The sequence below is a fragment of the Gekko japonicus genome, unplaced genomic scaffold (genome assembly GCF_001447785.1).
Source record: "Gekko japonicus isolate JY-2015 unplaced genomic scaffold, Gekko_japonicus_V1.1 scaffold2423, whole genome shotgun sequence".
NCBI classification, from domain to species: Eukaryota; Metazoa; Chordata; class Lepidosauria; order Squamata; family Gekkonidae; genus Gekko; species Gekko japonicus.
The window spans coordinates 139,256-154,574 of record NW_015169858.1 but is presented as its reverse complement, the minus strand read 5'-3'; the positions used below and the strand labels follow the sequence as shown (position 1 = coordinate 154,574).

Genomic DNA, 15,319 nt, shown 5'->3' with positions numbered 1-15,319 from the left:
GGTCACACCCCGTGGGCTATTTTGGGAAGTGGGCTTTGGGGGGGGGGGGGAGAAGAGATTTACTCCCGAGTAAACCGGCTTCGGCTTCCTCCTCGAACTCGCCTGCTTGGCCACCCTTTGGCTGTACCAGCGACACCTGTTACTCTTCAGCGGGAAAGGCCCCCGGGCCTGCAAGGATTGTTACACGAGAGTAAACCCGATCGACTAGGGAGGCGCTGCTTCCCGAAAAAAAAAAAAGAATGCCATGGGCTTAGACTGTGCGCTGCAATTACATTTGGAAGGGGAGAGGGAGAGAGAAAGTGCCTGCTTTTATGTTTTCTTGGCGCCTTGACTCGCAAGTCCTGTGACGGCCTGACGCTCGCCTGCCGCTGGGGTTGCCAACAGGTCTGGAGGGAAATGTTTTTTCACTGTAACATTGACGTGACATGTGGAAATGGGTAGCTGAGGCTTTTCAGGCCAGGTTTTCTTGGCGCCTTGACTCGCAAGTCCTGCGACGGCCTGCCGCTGGGGTTGCCAACAGGTCTGGAGGGAAGTGTTTTCTCACTGTAACAGAGACGTGACACTATGGAAAGTGGAATATGTCTTACCTGGGTTGTTATTAACATTATTTTTGGGTGGTCTAGGTGTTGGCTTGGGTAGAGTAGTTTCACTCAGAGCTTTGCTAGCAGCAGAATGATGAGCCTTTTTAATACTGCTTCCTTCGGCTTCCCATGACTGCTCTCCAAGAGTCAGCTGCACTGTGAACATCTCCAAAGATGTAAAAGACAGATGTCAGTAAGATCAAACCTTGTGAAACAGTCTCCTGCAAAAGAACTCTATTCCCTGATATGTAATGAAATCTGTGTCTAAATATCAGCAAATGCTTACAAGCATTTTGACTCAGGGATGAGATGCACATGTGTTGGGTATTACAAGTTGAAAACACTCAGTATATCTGGGGTTAAATGTTTGTTTATGTTACTCACAGGAAGTCACATGTTTCTCATGTAACCAATGTTCTTTAGCTGTAGGATGCCCGGGAATTTTCTCCCTGATCCAGGAATTTGATTGGGACTAAAGTGTCTTGGATTTTTAAAATTGTAATTCAGCAGAGTTAAAATAACTTAGCAATGCCAGAGTAAAATAATCAAGACTCAGAGTCCATGTGTGTTTAAAATAAAAAGGTTTTACTACAGCCTAGCATAGGGAAAGGGTAACTGGGATGAACATAACAACACAGCTAAATAGCTACATCCTCACTCTACAAAGGACAACACTAGAAGAAGCGACAATGGCTTCTGTACTTCTTCTTGGAAACAGCAAACAAAGAGAGGAAGAGAAGCCATAAAATGCAAAAACACTTTGACACTTTGCTTCCAATGAAACTCCTAGATCAGGAAGAGTTTTCCCGGGCTTGCAGATCTAAACTACCATTGGCTTATATAAAAACATGTGATTTCCTGTGACAACACAAACAGACATTTAACCCCACATATACTGAGTGTTTTTAACATGTAACACCCAGCAAAGTGTCAAGGTGTATTATCATTTTATGGCTTCTTTTCCCGTCTTTGTTTGTTCTGAAGAAGAAGAAGAGCAGCCATACTCTCTCTCTTCTAGTTTTGTCTTTGTAGAGTAAGGATGTAGCAGATTTTGCTCTGTTGTTATTTTCATCCCAGTTACCCTTCCCATCCTAGAATTTAGTAAAAACTTTATATTTTAATCACACATGGACTCTCAGTCTGAATTATTTTACTCTGGCTCTGCTGGACTATTTTATCTCTGCTAAATGCCATTTTCCAATATCTCACTATCACCCAACAATATTTTCTCTCCAGGCCAGCTGGCAAATCCAAGGGGCAGCTCGCATACCAACGAATTCCCCTGCAGCTAGACAACAGGATACCCAGGAGACGCCAATTAGCTAGCTTTCTGTGGGAGGAGAATTGGCCAGCCTTCCCCACGTGTGAGCTTCGCTCCCCGAAGTCAACAAGTTTACACGCATTTGTTCCTTCCTGTTGCACGGGAGAAACGGGTCACGGTTCAATGGGATTTACTTCCAAGTAAGCTATGCATGGAAACCTTGGTTTCCCGTTAATTGCAAGCCCCGCCCGACAGTAGCGAGAAATAGAAATATCGCAATATTGAATGGATCGGCTGAAGGACACTCCCGCCCAGTGTTCCCTCTAAGCTGAGTCAGTGTGAGCTAGCTCACAGGTTTTTAGCCTCCGGCTCACACATTTTTGTCTTCGCTCAGAAAGGAGGGCTCCAGAGCAAAGTAATTTAAGCAGCAGCCTAATCGCTAGCTCACAACTTTAATGCCAGGAGCTCGCAAAGTAGAAGTTTTGCTCACAAGACTCCACAGCTTAGAGCAGTGGTTCTCAACCTTCCTAATGCCACGACCCTTTAGTACAGTTTCTACTTCATCACTGTAATTTTGGTACTGTTATGAATCGCGACTTGGCGAGGCTTGGGAGCCCTATCCTTTAATGCCAGGAGCTCACAAAATAGAATTTTTGCTCACCGGACTCCACAGCTTAGAGGGAGCATCCCCCCCCACCCCTATTGATCGGAACGAATCCCTTCCGAGAACCAGGTTTCTCAGTGAAGTTTGCCTTGAACTGTGACAGGATAACAGCACGATGTCTCTCGACTGTCAGTTTTGCAGAATAGGGCGACAGGAGAACCCAACGTGTTTCGGGGGGTGACTTCTTCAAAACTGATTTTCGGCTGGGGAGAAAAATCCAAGTCCATTCGCTCGGATGTTTCCGGCTTGATGTCCGTTTTAAGCCTCTGTCCTATGGAGATGCTTGATCGAGAAAGGGAGTTGGGAAGCAGGCCGGAAATTAGGGCTCCCGACGGCAACGCCCTCAGCCCAAACCCATTTTCTTAGCAGCAAAGAAATCTCGATTGACGGGGACAATGGAGTTCTCGACCGGTGGCACCCAGCGCCGGGCTTAATTGGCGTGTTTCTGGGTTAACCGGGTCAAACCCAGTCCCCGAGAGGTTTGCTTGGGAGGAGGCCCCGCGGTCGGGTAAACTGGAACCGAAATCCAACGCCTGGCGCAAGAAGCAGGGAAATCGTTACGTCAGGGTCAGTGTTCCCTCTAAGCTGAGTTCGTGTGAGCTAGCTCACAGTTTTTCAGCCTCCAGCTCACACATTTTTGTCTTAGCTCAGGAAGGATGTGGCTCCAGAGCAAACTAATTAATGCAGGAGCCAAATGGCTCGCTCACAACTTTAATGCCAGTCGCTCACAAAGTAGGAGTTTTGCTCACAAGACTCCAGAGCTTAGAGGGAACATTGGTCAGGGTTAGACTCCCCTGGTCATGTGAAAAGCTATCAGCCAGATCCTCCTTCATACTTCCTCAAAAGTGATTTCAGGCTGCTGGTCACACGCAACATAATCCACTTCCAATCCGCTTTGGGTGCACTTTCCAACTGGGTTTTTTTTGTCAGTTCACACCATAAAATCCAGTTCCAAAGTTCACTGACTGTGTATTGAAAGTGGATTGTTTTAAAAGAAGAGGAGGAGGAGGAGGAGGAGGAGATTTTATTAATACCCCACCCTTCACTTGGAGTCTCAGAGCGGCTTACAACCTCCTTTCCCTTCCCCTCCCCACAACAGCTACCCTGTGAGGTAGGCGGGGCTGAGAGAGCTCTGACAGAAACTGCTCTTTTTCAAGAACACCCCAGATGATAGTTCCTTCATATTCCCAAGAGCTTGAGTCAATGAGGAGTGGGGAATCAAACCCGGTTCTCCCAGATTAGAGTTCGCAAACTTAACCACTACATCAAACTGTTGGGTATTACAAGTTGGAAATACTCAGTATACCTGGGGTTAAATGTTTGTTTATCTTACTCACAGGAAGTGACATGTTTCTCATGTAATCAATGTTCTTTAGATGTAGGAAGCCCGGGAATTTTCTCCCTGATCTAGGGATTTGATTGGGACTAAAGTGTCATGGTATATTACCATTTTATGGCTTCTCTTCCCATCTTTGTTTGGTGTTCTGAAGAAACAAGAAGAGCAGCCATACTCTCTCTCTTCTAGTTTTGTCTTTGTAGAGTAAGGATGTAGCCGATTATGCTCTGTTGTTATTTTCATCCCAGTTACTCTTCCCATGCTAGAATTTAGTAAAAACTTTATATTTTAATCACACATGGACTCTCAGTCTGAATTATTTTACTCTGGCACTGCTAGGCTATCTTATCTCTGCTAAATACCAATTTTTCAATATCTCACTATCACCCAACAAAGGTTATGGGCCCAGATTGCTCCCGCAGCACCAGAAAGCTAAGCAGAGTGCAGCAGCCAGACTTTGAGTCACGAAATCATGTGTGCTGGAGTTTTCTAAAAAGGAATTTTTATTTTAACTCGCATTGGATTTATGAGATTCGGACAGCATCCTGTTTTCTTCATGAGCTTGTGGGACCAGACCAGCCGGCTGTGTTTCCAAGTCGGAGAAAGCATTGTGGTGTTTGATCTGTTTCATCTTCTTCCCGTGCAAAGCGAAAGAAAGAAGGAGAGGGGGTGAGATCGATCCTGCTGAACGGAAGCATCTTCTAAAGCCTTAATCCCGCACACACAAAGGATCACCCGTTCCCCTCACCGCTCTCAAGTTTTGGTAAAGTATAAGAGGAGACATCATTATGTCTGCAGCTAAGAATCTTGCTTTTTTCAATCTTCCAACATTAGACTCAAGTAATTTCTCTTGGTGGAGGAGATCAGTAAAGAATGCCCTTCCAGCTCATGGAGCTGTTTCTGTCCTAACTGACGAACCTCCTGCTGCAGCAGGTGCTGCTTTTGAAAAATACAAAGAGCATGATTGTTTTGGAATGTGGGCACTATTAATGCTAAAGATAATCAGGAACATTTAGAGTGCACATCCACGAAACAAATTATGTTTAAGCTTGAGCAAACTTATGCTTTGAAAAATGATGCTAATTACTTGTTCCTCTATCAAAGATTAATAAATGCAAAAATGAGAAATGGTGAATCACTGATTAAACATTTGAATTATGTAATGGAAACTTATAATGCGCTGAAAAATATGGAAAGTGCACCAGGCAAAAAGGCTGTTATTGTTGTAATTCTTGGTTCTTTGACCAGAGAGTATTTGCATGAAGTTGCTGTTTTAAAAGGAACAAAAGACTTAAAACGAGTATGTGTTAGCATATCTAAAAGATGAAGGACATAGGTGTGAAATGTCCCAGGCTACAAATGACTTGTCTGTACTTAGCATAAAGCCTGATTATAAAAGGGAAGATGCCAGAAGAGTTTTAAATGCCACAACTGTGGAAAATTTGGCCATATGGCATGGCATTGTAGATCAAAGCCTATACCAGAACAAAAGCCAAATCTTACCACTCTGAAACCAGACCCCCTAAGGGGCGTGGCCAAGGAAAGCCAGTTCACTCTGAGAAACGGGGTGTGCTTGCCATAAGAGAAAAGTACAGAGAGCCTGATGCTGTAAAGCGGAACAGTGACATGAGAGCTTTGTCTGTCACTAAATGGAATGATGAACAAAATGACTCTTTTTTACTAGATAGTGGGAGTGCATATCACATAGTTAATTCAGACGAAAGGTTCGTTGATTTGGACAGAGATAAGAAGCCTGTTCTGCAAGGGGCAGAAGGAAAAAACCTCTCTGTGGAGGGATGTGGTCCAGTTGAACTGTTTGCTTTGAATGAGTCCAATGAGATAGTGGAAATCTTACTCACAGAATGTGTTCTGATCCCCCAAGCAATAAATAATCTCATATCTACAAAGAGAATCATGCAAAATGGTCTTAATATTGATCTCAGACCAAGCCATGGAAAAATTTGGAGTGAAAATGGATTTACGTGATGCTTGAAAAAAAGGATGGTTTTCATTACCTGAGAAATATTGCTGATACTGATTTAGATGAAATCGAAAATGATGGGCTGGTATGCCAAACCAGATCAGCTAAATGCAACCATAAAGACTGTTTATTTGCATGGCGGGTAAAATTTGCACGTAGAAATCTGAAAAGTGTGGAAAAGTTATTGAAGGAATGCAATATTAAAGCAAAAGAATGTGATGTCATGAGAAATGACTGTGATATTTGCCTAAAGTCTAAAGCCACAGCTCCCTTTTATAAAAATAGAGCTCATGACCCCAATACTAAGTTTCTAGAGTGCGTGTACTCTGATTTGGTTGGTCCAATAAAGGAATCTGCTGGTGGCAACAAGTTTTTTGTCAGTTTTCTGGAAGGAAAATCCAGATATGTCTATACCTACCTGCTTAGAAGCAAAGATGAGGTGCTTGACAAGTTTAAATGTTATGTTGCTGCTGCTAAAAAATTTGGCAAAGCGCCAGATGTGCTGTTCACAGATAATGGCACAGAATACTGCAGCAGTGAGTTCCAAAAATTCATGGAACAAGAAGGAATTGAACAAAAGACTACAATTCCTTATTCTCCTCAACAAAATGGAACGGCTGAACGCTTAAACAGAACCATTCAAGAAATGGCGCGTTCTATGATAATGCAATCTGGACTTTCAGAGTCTTACTGGGCAGAAGCAGTCCACACTGCCGTCTATCTGCATAACAGAGTTCCATCAAAAACTACCAATAAAAGTCCTTTTGAATGATGGCATAACAGAATGCCTGGACTTAAACATATAAGAGCCTTTGGATCTAAAGCTTATGAACATATACCAAAGGATAAAAGGGGCTAACTTGACTCAAGAGCAGAACCTGGTATCCTGGTGGGATATGCCTCTGGAGGAAAAGGATACAGAATCCTGAACCCTAAGACTTGCACAGTTAAAGTATGCAATGTGGTACATGTTGATGAAAGCAATGTCATACAGACTTGTAACCTGGCTGAATCCACAGTGCAACCTGCTACTCAGTAACCTACAGATGTGTCCTTCAATGACGTGTTTGCTTGGCAATCTGCGCAGACCACCTGTGAACAGGCAGGTCCATCTCTACGAGAGAGTTCCAGCTCAAAAGGAGAACCAGGAGAAGCTATGCCAAGGGTAAGAGAGACAACCACTGTGAGACACTCAGCAAGGAGTAACAAGGGTGTACCACCACTGATGTATGGAATTTGTGCAAGTGTACAACCAGTGAAGGAACCTAATAACTGGAAGAAAGTCAACAGACTATCTGTGCCTGAGAGAAGCAAGTGGATAGAAGCAATGAAAGAAGAATTTGGATCTTTACAAGACAAAGAAGTTTGGACTCTTACTGAATTGCCTCCTGATGGAAAAGCCATTAGCTGCAAGTGGGTGTACAAAGAAAAGTATGACCCTGATGGCAAATTAGATAAACACAAGGCACGCCTAGTTGCAAAAGGCTTCTCACAAAAAATTGGAATTGATTTGTCAGAGACTTTTGCACCTGTTGTGAGTTATACATCTTTCAGGACACTCCTATGCATAGCAGCGTCAAGGGGCATGCACGTTGAACATTTGGACATCAAGACAGCCTTCCTCAATGGAGACCTGAATGAAGAAATCTACATGAAACAACCAGAGGGATTTTAAACAGAGGGACAAGAAGGCCTAGTGCGTAAACTCAACAAAAGAGTCTATGGACTAAGACAAGCAGCCAAAGCTTGGAACTTAAAGCTGACTAAACTGCTACAAAAACAGAGCTTTCAACAAGGAATAGCAGTACCTTGCTTGTTCTCAAAACTTAAAAATGGAAAGTATCAATACATACTCATTTATGTTGATGATTTGATTATTTGTTGTCAAAATCAAGGAGATGTACAAAAAATAGCGGATGAACTGAACAAAGAAGTTGAAGTGAAACAATTAGGAACTATGTAGTACTACCTTGGAATACAAATTGAAAGAACTGAGGATGGGAGTTTTCTTTTGAACCAAAAGCAAAAGATCATGGACTTTATTGAATCTGTAGGAATGAAAGATTCCAATCCAGTAAACACTCCACTTGATAAGGACTATCCCAAACTTACTAATGGAAAACCACTTAAAGGCAATCATGAATACAGATCCGCAATTAGAAAATTATTATATCTGAGCACAATCTGTCGTCCAGATATAACTTCAGCTGTTGGACTTTTGTGCAGAAAGACCAGTTCACCCAGTGGGCATGACTGGAAAGCCATTAAGAGACTGGCAAGATACGTAAAAGGAACTTTGGACTACAAACTTAAAATTTCAGCCTATGATGAACCAAGATGGACTGGATACATGGATGCCAACTGGGACAAAAACTCACCTGATGGAAAATCTACAAGTGGATACTTGTTCTACTATGGAAACAGTTTGATTGAATGGACTAGTCAAAAGCAAACTATTGTAGCCATGTCTACTGGAGAAGCTGAATGTGTATCAGCACAAAGTGCCAGCTATGAGGTCTACTGGATTATTCATCTACTGAAAGACTTTGGCATAGATGAACCAAAGCCAATAATACTTTTTGAGGACAATCAAGCTTGTATCGTCATCTGCAAAGGTGAAGGCACCAAATCTAAAAACAAGACCATCGCGCTCAAATATCACTACTGAAAGAGCTGCAAGACCAAGGACTGATTGAACTCCAATACTGATCAGATGATTTCCAACATCCTTATGACCCCTGACCACTACACCAAACTGGCACTGTGCGACCTAGAGTGCTGAACTGGATGGGCCTTTGGCCTGATCCAACATGACTCCTTGTTGGGTATTACAAGTTGAAAACACGCAGTATATCTGGGGTTAAATTTTTGTTTATGTTACTCACAGGAAGTCACATGTTTCTCATGTAACCAATGTTCTTTAGATGTAGAAAGCCCGGGAACTTTCTCCCTGATCTAGGGATTTGATTGGGACTAAAGTGTCAAGGTGTATTACCGTTTTATGGCTTCTCTTCCCGTCTTTGTTTGGTGTTCTGATGAAACAAGAAGAGCAGCCATACTCTCTCTTCTAGTTTTGTCTTTGTAGAGTAAGGATGTCGCCGATTATGCTCCGTTGTTCCTTTCATCCCAGTTACCCTTCCCATGCTAGAATTTAGTAAAAACTTTATATTTTCATCACACATGGACTCTCAGTCTGAATTATTTTACTCTGGCACTGCTAGGCTATCTTATCTCTGCTAAATACCAATTTTTCAATATCTCACTATCACCCAACACAAACGTGTGTGTGACCACAGCCCCAGGGACAACCGTGAGTTTGGAGACCAGTAGTACCTTAGACCCACAAGATTTTCAGGGGATACCCTTTCCAAACTGAAAGGAGCTTTGACTCAGGAAAGTTTATCCACAGAAACTCTTTTTTCTTCTCTAAGGTGCTACTGGACTCGCATCGAATCGTTTGTCTGGTACATGGCCCCCCTCCAAAATTATTTCAGGGAGGGTTCCTTCCAGGTAAGGCGTGCAGAGACTGGGGGGTTAAGGCCCTTATGATGCAAGGGATAAATACCCGACATGGCATATTGTCTTGAGTGTAAAGTCCAGCGGCACCTTTAAGAACAGCAAAGGTTTATTCAAGCTTTCGTGTGCAAAGCACATTTTTTCAAATGCAGTGTGAAAGCTCATCCCTTGAGTAAACCCTCGTTGGTCTTAAAGGTGTCCCTGGACTCTGAAAGTGTTGTGCTCTTTCAGTCCAACAGGGCTGACTACCTGGATCTGTCTTGAGCAGCGTTCCCTCTAAGCTGAATTAGTGTGAGCAATTTTTTAGCTTCTGGCACATGCATTTTTGCCTCAGCTCAGGAAGGGAGGGCTCCAGAGCAAACTCATTTACGCTGTAGCCAAATGGCTCACTCACAACTTTTTTTTTTTTAACGCCAGTAGCTCACAGAGCAGAATGTTTGCTCACGAGACTCCAGGGCTTAGAGGGACAGTGTGTTTTGAGCGTGTTCGGGTGTTAGGTAGATCTTTTGCCAAAGACGTTATCCCACCACACCCGTTAACCACTTTGACAGCCTCACAATCCCCGGCAGATTTTTATTTTTTATTTTTTTTTTAAGGACTGAAAAATTTGGCTGGATTCGAAACTCCGTCTGGACTAGCGTCCCATAACTTCTGGGAAACTCACGGGGAGAAACGAAGACGGAGAAACGAATTGGGGCAGAGGGAAACAGAACCTTTCCTAATCGTGTGATTGTGCCAGATCCTATTTCCCTCCGGGCCGATTTGTTTCTTCATCTTTGTTTTGGCTTGCCTGGGTTCGGGTCCCCTTTTCTCCAGACTCACAAGGAGACCATGAACGTTGCGAAAGAAGAGACCCCCGTGGTTCCTCTGCAGAAGAGAGACAGGTACTCAGGGGCTGCCATAACACACATAAAAGAATCCACTTTCAATCCACAGTTCGATGCAATTTCCAACTGGATTTTACTGTGTGAACTGGCAAGATCTCATTCGAAAATGAACTGAAAGTGGATTCTTTAGTGTTTGTGTGAAGGCAGCCTGGGTGAGTCTGAACACGGAGGTTCGATTTGTCTCCCAGGAATCTAGCCTTTGTCAGCAGAAATCACCTCTTCCAGGGTGGGGATTCGAATCCGCTTTTGCGCACAATCGTTCTCCCCACGACGGGCTCGGGTTCCTGCCGCGGGTGGCGCTCCCCCGGGGCCGCCGCGAGGGTGCCCGGGGTGCTCTGCCTGAGTCCCCGGCCGCTTCCGCCTCTCCACCACCGCGGCGGCGGAGCTGTTGTAGTTAATGAGAAGCCTCTTGTCTGATTTTCGATCTAATTACGGCCGCCTGCTGGGTTTTCGTACAGGATATTCGCGCAGCAGGGCTGGCGGTTAATAGTCACAGAGAGGATCGTAAAGATTTAATTAGGGCTGCGTGCGGAAACGGGGGAGAGGCGGGGACGCGCGCGCGCACCGGGACGCACGCAGGCACGCCCCCGCGCGTGCACAAGGCAGACTTTTATTTACTCGACTTCTTTAGTTAAAAGTGCTAGGGGGGGGCTATTCACCAAGCAGTGGGAATTCCTCTGCTTCAGGCCGAATTAGAAGCTGCACTGTGTTGGGTATTACAAGTAGAAAACACTCAGTATATATCTGGGGTTAAATGTTTGTTTATGTTACTCACAGGAAGTAACATGTTTCTCATGTAGCCAATGTTCTTTAGATGTAGGAAGCCCGGGAATTTTCTCCCTGATCTAGGAATTTGGGACTAAAGTGTCAAGGTGTATTACCATTTTATGGCTTCTCTTCCCGACTTTGTTTGGTGTTCTGAAGAAACAACAAGAGTAGCCATAATCTCTCTCGTCTAGTTTTGTCTTTGTAGAGTAAGGATGTAGTATATTATGCTCTTTTGTTATTTTCATCCCAGTTACCCTTACCATGCTAGAATTTAGTAAAAACTTTATATTTTAATCACACATGGACTCTGAGTCTGAATTATTTTACTCTGGCTCTGCTGGACTATCTTATCTCAGCTAAATACCATTTTTTTCAATATCTCACTATCACCCAACAGGGCGCAATAAACGACCCCCATTTTGAGAGGTTTAAATACAGGCACACCTTTCTAATCATCACCTGACTTATGGGCTGCAATAAATGGAACGCGGGAGGAGGGGAAAGAGGGGGGGCGAACGGAAATCGGGCCCTGATCCCAGACGGATTCAGTCGGAAGGGATTTCCCACGGATTGCAGTGAGGAAGAGGTACAATGACTGCGGTCACACACATTAAAGAATCCACTCTCAAGCCACGTTCAGCCTGAATTTCGCCAGTCCACACGGGACAATTCTGCACGGGCTTCTTCCTCCACCGTTTTATGAAACCCGGGTTGGAACAGAAATTCCCCTCTGCATTGCGTGCTGCTTTCACTTCCTTTGATCGTTGGATTTTATGGTACCCTCTACACTGCATGCCGCTTTCGCTTCCTTTGGTTTCCTTTGGGTTTTATGGTACTTTCTACATCGATTATGACCCTTCAGGGCTGATTTAGCAGTCCGTGTGGTGTTGGGGGGGGGTGTTTGAATGTGGTTTTGAGCTGCACTTTCCCCTCCCCATTGAGAAAATGTGGAGGGAATGCTAGATGCCGAATCGCCCCCGGCAAAACCCAGTTGGAAAGCACATTGAAAGCGGATTGGAAGTGGATTCTTCTTTGTAGATTGAAAGTGGGTGACTATTCGTGTGTGTGCCCAGCAGCCAATGTCTCCTCAGTCCTAAATCTCTCTGGAACTTCCATGGGAGCCAGTCGGTCCGCAATCCTAAAAGGCACTCCTTGGGAAAGGAGTCCCGTTGAATTCGGTGGGCTGACCTGCGAGCAATGCTCCCTCTAAGCTGTGGGGTCTTGTGAGCAAAAGTTCTACTGTGGAGTCTTGTGAGCAAAAGTTCCACTTTGTGAGCTCCTGGCACTAAAGTTGTGAGCCAGCGATTTGGCTGCTGCACAAATCAGTTTGCTTTGGAGCCCTCCTTCCTGAGCTAAGGCAAAAATGTGTGAGCCGGAGGCTAAAAAACTGTCAGTTTAGAGGGAACACTGCCTGCGAGTCAACGGGTTTCCGGATTGCAGCGCGGAAGGGTTTGGAAACGGATTGAGATTGCCTTCAGGGGCTCTCTACCACCACCCCCCATATGCCACCCCTCTTCCCCGGGTGGGCCTATCAGTTCCATGAATCTATCTCCCCGGGGCAAATCTAATCCACAGACCGCTTACTGCCGACGTAACCCTTCGCTTTTACGACTCCCGAAGGAAGGCCCAGGTGGGTAGAACACCACGCATTTCCCTGAGCTCTGAGCTACTCTGGAGTTAGAACGGATCCCGGCCTGAAGCGTGTCGCAAGCCGGATCCGTTGACCTGCGAATGCGATGCCTGCACGGATGTACGAAACGAATGGACACGCAACGATTTCGGGGACGTTGCGAACGAATGGCAACGAACCAATGGAGGAAACGAAGCCTCCGAGTCGTGCCACGTTTGAGGAGATCGAATTGCGTCCTTCCTTACGACGGCACCAACACAGACATATTAAAGGCACGGGGGCTGGCATCTCTCAGAACGATCTCTTCATATATCCGGCCAGCTACTCTTAACTGACTAGAGGCCTTCCGTTTAAACCGGAGCCTTCTCATCCGCCGGGCACCCTCGTTTCACGCTAACCACACAGGTATTCTTCAAGTATTGGCTCGTTCCTTTATTTTCAGGCTCAGAAGAGACCGCGGTCTCTTACCAAAGCCCTCTTGAGAAAAGCTCTCTCTCATCTCTCTTTATTTTTATTTTTTGCTATTTTTTTTGGGGGGGGGGGAGATCGAACACCGCCAAGAACCAACCTTTCCTAACTGTCGCCTGTCTCCTTCTGGTGATGAATTCAGCACAGACGCGTCGCGACCAATGTTCCCTCTAAACTGTTGGGAGTCTTGTGAGCAGAAATTCCGCTTTGTGAGCTTCTGGCATTAAAGTTGTGAGCGGGCGATTTGGCTACAGCATAAATCAGTTTGCTCTGGAGCCCTCTTTCCTGAGCGAAGGCAAACTGTGTGAGCTGGAGGCTAAAAAACTGTGAGCTAGCTCACACGAACTCAGCTTAGAAGGAACATTGGACGCAAGTCTTCTCTTAAATTTCTACCCCCAAAGTGAGATTTGAGCGGGATGCGTTTGGCGTCTTTTTATCACACGGTCTCCCGCGCGCCTACACGAAAACGTCTCCCCGATAGGATGACTCGGGAGTAAGCAGGTTGGGTTGCTCTCCCTTTTCACCCTCCCTCTCATATTTACGCCCTGGTTCTAACTGCTTGATTTAGCCAATGTAGGAAGAACTTCAGCTTCCGGGACAAGTTTGAGTTCCTTCCCCCCACAACCACCACCACCCCCCGAGAGATTCCCAAAGGGCTGAACTCCAGAAAACGGGCCTCTGGTTTCGGAGGGCACGCGTGCACCGGATAATCCGCTACCAATCCGGCCCGCACCGTTTCGGGTTGCGTTTCTCCCGTGCCATCCGGGCACCTAGGTTGTAGACGCTGCCCTGGGCAGTCCAAGCAGAACTTTACTCCCGGGTAAAGAGAGAGGCCGGGACGCGCTGGGGAGGAGAGCTCCCCCCCGTTCATTCCCAGACATACAAAGGGATTGGGACCAATGCCCCCTCTAAGGTGTGGAGTCTTGTGAGCAAAAATTCTGCTTTGTGAGCTACTGGCATTCAAGTGGTGAGCAAGCGATTTGGCGGCTGCAGAAATTAGTTTGCCCCGGAGCTGAGACAGAAATGTGAGAGCTGGAGGCTAACAAAACCCGCGAGCTAGCTCACACTAGCTCATTTTAGAGGGAACACTGATTGGGACGCGCGTACCGCTTTGCGTGCCGCGGGGGGGGGTATTCAGGATGCCACGGAAGTGGGCACCTTAGGTGCGAGCAAGTCCCCCCACCACCACCTTCGGCTCTTGCTTCCGAGTAAACACGCCCAGCCGCACGTGAGCAAGGGGACAATATTCGGCCCGATATGGACACCCTCCGGAACTTCTCCATCTCCAGTTCCACCCCCGCTCCATTCTCCGCGCGGAATTTCCACCTGGCTTCCATTCGCCTTCCTCTAAATGGTCCGTTTTTCTCCTCTAATTTCTTCCCATCTCTCTCCTGGCCGGCTCCCTTCTCGTCACAGTCCAAGGCAAACCTGACCGGCCAATTGAACCAATCTACAGGGAGGGAGGGGACCTCTTTTGAAAAGTCTCATTTGAAAACCGAAACGAAACGAAACCAAAGCGGATCCGCTAGGATTCCCCAGTGCTGGGTATTACCCGGTCTGTAAAAATCTCTCCGGCGACTCCGCTGGAGCCAGGGCCCAACGTCTGTCGGATCACGCCGACCTAGTCCGGAAGGCCTTTCGGAAAGGAGAAACCGCCTCACACGTGACAACGATCACATCGGCGCATTCGATCAAATATCCTTCGAAACACACGCACGCACAAAAGGGGGCGATATCGTTCCATGCTCCTTCTAAGCTGTGGAGTCTCGTGAGCAGAAATCCCACTTTGCGAGCGCCCGGCGTTAAAGCGGGTGAGCCGGCGCTTTGGCTACTGCGTGAAATCAGTTTGCTCTGGGGCCCTCCTTCCTGAGCGAAGGCAAAAAATGCGTGAGCCGGAGGCTTAAAAACTGTGAGCTGGCTCACACTAACTCAGCTTAGAGGGAGCGTTGTATGGTACCCGAGGACCGGTTTCTGATTCGACCTCCTGGCGCTTTGGGCATCCGACACAAAACATGCTGGTACTTCAGAGCGAGAATTGCCTTCACAGCTTTCCAAATTATTATTATTATTATTATTCCCCCGTGAAGATCCAGCTCGGTGCTACTCGGAGAAAGTCTCCACCGAGCCCCCGCAAACGGCCGAAGAGAGGAGGACTCTCAATTGAGAGAAAAGTGCAATTTATTATTATTATTATTATTATTATTATTATTATTATTATTATTATTAT

General features: G+C 45.9%; 1 protein-coding gene across 7 annotated transcripts in view; it reads right to left on the bottom strand.

Annotated features, from left to right (window-relative positions):
* Positions 1-15,319, bottom strand: part of TFAP2B (transcription factor AP-2 beta (activating enhancer binding protein 2 beta)) — a 113,886-nt gene that overhangs the window by 89,316 nt on the left and 9,251 nt on the right. The gene's annotated exons all lie outside the window — the stretch shown is intronic.